The sequence below is a fragment of the Gavialis gangeticus genome, unplaced genomic scaffold (assembly GCF_001723915.1).
Source record: "Gavialis gangeticus isolate Ggan-Ray unplaced genomic scaffold, GavGan_comp1, whole genome shotgun sequence".
NCBI classification, from domain to species: domain Eukaryota; kingdom Metazoa; phylum Chordata; order Crocodylia; family Gavialidae; genus Gavialis; species Gavialis gangeticus.
Window position 1 is genome coordinate 169,943,907 of NW_017729032.1, and position 6,753 is coordinate 169,950,659.

Here is a 6,753-nt window from a genome sequence, read left to right on the forward strand (position 1 = left end):
GAGTGGTAAATTTACATCCCCAGTGTTTATACTCTTTAAATCCTTACTTGCCAAGATATGTTTATTTGTTTTATTGCTTAGCCAAGTTATTCCCATTTGATTCCAATTTCTCCATGCTCTGATCATTCTTACTACTTTTATCCAATTTTGCTGTGTGTTTCAGGTATTTAGGTACTCAAAACTGAATGAAATATTCCACATGACATCTCACGAGAGAAACACAGAAGTTGTTTGGAATTAAATCAAATTGTTAATCGTAAGATGAAACGTATTTTGTCAGAAAATGCTTACTCATTGAAATCAAAATGTTGTGAGAAGTCTATTTACTTCTTTCATTGGGAAAGGCTTCTCAGATCTATCCCATGGGCATGGTCCAGGGATATAGCAATTGTTGTTGGATTGGGAAAAAAAAATTGTCTTATGAAAATGTACAAAATTTCCAAAATGTTCTTGTTCCTTGGTAGGTCACTCGCCTGGAGACTTAGTCGCTGCCTTGCCAGTCTGTCATTCCCCTCTGTGGGTGCCCTAGCCACCATGATATTGGCCCTATTTTTCATGGGAAATGTTCAAGTTCCTAGTCCCACTGATGCCAACTTTTTTTTTTTTTAAATCTGAAATATTGAACATTTTTTTTGCAGGACCAAAAACACCATTTTCTGCTCAGCTCTTCTTATTATAGGCTTTCTGATCTGTGGCATTACACCAAACCTCACTGTGTTCCATCCACAATTATAAAGACCCCTTGCAGCAAGGGAAGTTTAAGTTAGATGTTAGGAAGAATTTTCTCACTAGGAGAATAGTAAAACACTGGAACGGGTAACCCAGAGATGTGGTGAAAGCTCCATCCTTGGATGTTTTCAAAACCCAGCTAGACAAAGCTTTGGCTGGGATGATCTAGTTGGGGATGGTCCTGCTTTGAGCAGGGGGTTGGACTAGATGACCTCCTGAGGTCCCTTCCAACCCTTTCTATGATTCTGAAGTACTGGTCTTTCAGTAGGTGGATGTGTGGTTGAGTCAGTGTGAAAAGTTAAACTGAGTGATGGTGGTCCAGAACAAAATGATGACCACATGTTTCTGCTGATTTTATAAAAAGACATGCCACCTGCTGTGCCTATGATGTTGGGAAGAGAGCATCATAGTGGTTGCATTGTGGAGGGACCCTGAAGTATACTATAGGGCTGACAAAATCCTAATAAAGGTTAGTAAAGCAGACAGATACAACTGTACCATGTTATCTTCAGTTATCCCTAATTCTTCTAAGGGTTTTTTTGATCTGTGAAGGGCTGTTGTGCCTTAATACCATCATCTGTCAGCTTAATTCTTATGATTTTAAGCCACTTAATAGTTGCATCTATTTACACCAAAAGGCCCATGATACCACGATATCCTAATATCATAGTCAAAGTTTTCCTTAAGTATATTAATACTTGGTTATCAGCAATTAATCTCTTATAACATTGTCAAATGTGTACTCGTTAATATAGCCCAAGGAAACTCAACTCACTTCTTAAAATGTAGTCTGTAAATGGAAGGTCTTTGAGTAACCTTTAACCATACTTATTACCAGTGCTAATTACCCCTTCATAACCAATGGAAAGTTGCAACTGGCAAGCTACTAGAGAAGATCCAAGTCAGCTGCTGTACAATGATCTCCTAAATCCACCTCCTGCACGTCTACCATCATGACACTCACTGTAGTCCCAACTGCTGCACCAGAACCACATGCTGGAGACCCTCTGGTGTGAGAAATGGAGGTTGACATTACCACCAAAATGTTCCTCATCACATATCCTACAGTCTACCTACCTGGCTTCAACCTGCCATGCTGTCAGTGGTCCTGAATATGTCCTAGAGGGCAAGGTCTGTGCATAGCCAACCTCCAAAGTTGGGGTTTTCGCAACAACCCAGACTGTAGCTGTGGCAAAATACACACTGTCACACATTGCTGATGACTGCCTGCTGACTAAGTTCAGTGGTGGACTACAGGAATTGCACATGGCCACTGAAGATGCTATCTCATGGTTCAGTGTTTAGGCACACACTGACTGATTACCAAAGATCAGGGTTTTCTGTTTCCCACAGAAAAATGTAAACAGACATGGATTTTCTCTTCTTCCTGAGGGGAAAAATGACTTTTTTTTTTTTCATTTTAATTGAAAAACTGGAAAATCTGCATGTTTCTCTAAGAGCTCTCTGCAGGCTGGCAGAGTTCCAGGCTGGAAGGGACTGATGGGAGTGGGAGAGGGGTTGTCAGGCAGGGGGAACCATATACATGTATGGGCACATGGCCACCAGGCAGCCTGGACAGCAGCTCCTGCAGGTAAGTTTGGGGTCGAATTGAGGCCCCCAGATGGAGGGAGGGACTTGGGCAGGGCTGGGGCTGCTGCCCAGTCTAGGTGGTGCATGGGGCTTGGGGTTAGAATACACTGCTTCAGAACTCTGGCAGGGAGCAGGATGGGGCTGTGAGTGGCATGTCTCTAGGATGGGGAAAGCTGGGTCCCTGCCCCTGTATGCACTCCTGCTGGGGGGATAGTGGAGGACATATGCTTCCCAGATCTGTGTGGGCTACCCTCTGTGGGCTTGGATTCCCTACCCTGCTGCCCACCCCCAAGGGCCTCCACAGTTGCAGCAAGTGGGATCCAGTATAGCAGGGCAGAGTGGGACCAGGTGGGGAAGCTCCTTGCACTGCAAGCCTCACACATGGCAGCAGTGGGGGTCATGGTGCAGAGTTGTGCCTCTCGCTGCTACTAGGTAGGGAGGGGGCACCTCTCCAGGGCATGAGGGGCCTAGACCTGTGTTTTGGTGAACTAAGAGGACACGGAAAGCTCTGATTTCCTCCCCCCCCCCCCCATGATAAACCAAATATCAAATACCAAAATTTATAGGTACTTAAAATTTATTTTAGTATAGTGATTGAGGCACTGGTAGGCTTCCAAATTGCCTTAAAACTGTAAATATATGAATGAAGCACTGTGTTCAAATGATATAGATATAATGGGATTTCATTTTAATCACGGATTTTGGGTGGTTAATCAGAGAAATTATGGGGGGGGCTATCAGAGAAGTTGCAATTTTTAAACATAGAAAACCAGGATCCCTGGTGACTTTTTTTTTGATCCATTTTGTGCTTCTTGGCCTCATGTTGCTTTGAAATTAGTGATGGAGTCACTTTTTGAAACTGCTCACGCTGTTGTTAGAATTCTTTTGGTTTGGTGGCACTTGTATTGTAGAAGATTACTTAAAAAATCATAAACAATAGTTGTCTGCCTCTCACATGATCAGTCAGGACAACTTTTTATTATGTTGTTGTTCAAGTTACAAAAATTTTCCACCATGAATATAGTGTTTTCTAGACCCATCTAGAATTTTGCTGGTTTTTTTTTTTTTTTTTTTTTTCCAATTGAAAAGTCCCATTCCTTTCAGTGATACCTGCTTTGGCACAAATTGTCTTGACCAAAATTTAAATACTTAATTGTAGACAATTAAGTGCCACTGTCTACATCCTTATTGACATATGGACCAGTACTGGAAGTTTCAGACTGAAGTAATGCAACCTCAATAACTGCACCTCTCCCAGTTAATAAAAGGACCAAAAGTCAAGTTTTAAAGCTTATGCTTTAGGCACATAGAGAACAGGAGGAAAAAAAATGAGTGTGGGGCATTACTCACAACTCAGGAGAGTTGGTTACTGGTACCCAGGAGAAAGCTGAACTCCTAAATGACTACTTCACCTCGGTCTTTCACTGGACCAAGGGGAAAACCACGCCAGGTAGACTAGAGAATGAGCATGGTAGGAATAATTGCCTTTCTACTATTGCTGTAGAATTGGTGTATGACCAATTTTTAAAAAAAATTAGACATATACAAGTCAGCGGGACCAGATGATCTTCATCCAAGAGCACTGAAGAAGCTGGCCAAAGTCATTGTGGAACTACTAGTCCCTGAGGACTGGCAGAGGGCCATTGTTGTGCCCATCTACAAGAAGGGCTAGAGGGAGGACCTGGGTAACTATAGGCTGTTCATCCTAAATTTCATCCTAGGGAAAATCCTAGAAAAGTTCATCAAGGAGTCTCTGCAATTTAAGCCTGCAGAAGGTAAGATTCTGAATGACCGCCAGCATGGCTTTATCGTGGGCAGGTCTTGCCTTACCAGCCTCAGCTCCTTCTATGCCCAGGTAATTCACCAGCTGGACATAAGAGAGCAAGTAGACGTTGTATAGTAGGCATTGACTTCCAAAAGGCCTTTGATCTAGTATCCCATAATGTCCTCTTGAGAAAATTGGAGGATTGTAGGTTTAACTCTGAGACAGTCAGGTGGGTGAGAAACTGGCTGAAGGATAGGACCCAGCAAGTCATAGTGAATGGATCTGTGTCATCCTGGTGAGAAGTGGGCAGGGGTTGGTGCTTGGTCCAGTACTTTTCAACATCTTATTAATAATTTGGATGATGGCTCTTTCCAACAAGACACTGAGCCATTGATGACCACTCATGGAGTACAATGATCCAACCAGTTATGTATCCCTTACAGACTAGAAGAAAGTACCATATTTTATTAGCTCATTAATGAATGTTGTGAAAGGCAGAATGAAAAGCCTTGCTAAAGTCAAGGTATATTACATCCACTAGAGTCACCTTATCATGGAAAGAAATCGGGTTGGTCCAGCATGACTTGCTCTTAGTGACTCCATGCTGGCTGTTCCTGATCACCTTGTTTTCTTCCAGGTTGTCGCAGGGCACTTCAGTACCCTCCTCCTAGTGAGTATTGAATTTAAGGGGGGAGGTGGGTCGCAGGGCACTTCAGTGCCCTGCTCCTATGAAGGGGTACGGGTGCCAGTTGCCGGGGCAGCCGCAGTTGGTCAGCTGACTGGAAGGGGGCAGGGCCTGACCTGTATAAATGTAATCCAGGCTGAGGCCAGGGAGGCAGTTCTCCACTAGCAGCCAAGGAAGAAGGAGCTCTGCTGGAGTAAGCAGAGTAGAGAAGCCTGATGGCCTGAGCAGCTTCTGTTCGAGGATACCAGGTGGAGAAAGCCCCGGTAGGGATTTGAATGATGGTTAGCCAGATGGCTTAGAGTTTACGTTGTAGCCCAGGGGCTTGAGTTTTCAGTTTGTAGTTCTATAAGACCAGAGGACAAGGTGAAGCTATTAGGGGTTAGAGGAGGCCTCATAGGGGCTCCATGGTAGTGTGGGGACCCCAGTGCCAGAGGGCACAACATTCAGGGGTGCACTGACCCCACCCCTGAGAAGGGGTGCAGAGGATTGGGGGGCCAGGTAAGGCTGAGGCTGCTTGAGCCCCACAGGAACTTTAGACCCGAGGAGGGGATTTTGGGGCCAGGCACGGCTACGGCCACCTGAGCCCCAGTTGTGAGAGAGGGCACTCGCTTTAAGGCCCAAGGAGGGGATTAGGGGCCAGGCACGGCTACAGCCACCTGAGCCCCAATTGTGAGAGGCCCCAGTATGGACACGGTTGCGAGGGAAGGCCCCAGTGCACATCGGTGAGGGCACGGGCAACTGTGAGAGAGGAAAGACCAGGAAGCGTCTGTGGCGAGCGCGGGCAACTGCGAGAAAGGAGAGGCCAGGGAGCGTCTGTGAGGGCACAGACCAGTGTGAAAGAAGCCAGAGAGCCTGCGGGGGCACGGGTCATTGTGAGACAAGCCAGAGAGCGTCCGTGAGGGCCTGGGCCATTGTGAGACAAGCCCAGGGAACCTGTGAGGGTGCAGGCAATTGTGAAAAGCCAGGGGGCGCCCATGAGGGCGCGGGCAATTGCAAGACGAGCCAAGGAGCGCCAGTGAGGGCGCTGAGGGGAGAATTGACCAGACAATGTCCAGTACATCTGCGAGGCTTGGGGCGTGGTACAGGGGGGTTGGAGCCACGCGTAGTCCCTAAGACTTTAGTGCACCGAGTCACCTAAGACAGGGTACAGACTGGGATACATCAGGGCCGCGTGTCAAAGATGACGACAAAAAGACAGCCTCCCTTAAACACTAACAACATCAAAGACATGGCAGGTGAGATGGTGAGGGTGCATTGACACCAACTTGACACGGTAGGGGGCGCTAGGGGAATTCACAGCACCCCTAGGCCGCACTCCTGTCACACAGGTATTTTGCAATAGATTCCTTGAGGACTTGCTCCATGATCTTTCAATGTGTAGAGCTCAGGTAGAGTTGTTTTTAGTTCCTTGCATCCTCTTTCTTTCCTTCCTTCAAAAATGGGCACTGTTTGCCCTTTTCCAATCATCCAGGACCTCCACGAACTCTCAAAAAGGAAAGCTACTGGCTCAGCTAATTCTTTCAGTACCCTGGAATGCATCCCATCCAACCCAGCTAACTTTAAAGTATCTGGCTTCTTTAAGTTATCCCTAACCTGTTCTTTTACTACTCCTAAGCTATTTGTCTCCCCAGTCTTTGCTGCCAGCTGCATTCATCATCTGGTAGCTAAAGTAAGACATTAAATACTTCAGCCTTCTTTGTATTATCTGTAACTACGTTGCCTTCTGCATTCAGTGAGGGACCTGTAGTTTTTCTGGTCTCCCTCGTACTTTGGTACTTGTAGAATGCTTTTTATGGCCTCTTATGTCCCTTGCCAGCTGTGTCTTATAGAAACATCCCTCTAAGAATAACTGTTATTCTGTGCATTAATGTCTAATTTTACTTAACATCTGATTAGTTCATGGGTGACTGGTGCCTCCCGAGTCTGGGGAGGCATGACCAGGGGGGCAGGGCCCAGTGGCCAGCCAGTGACTGGGGGAAGTGGG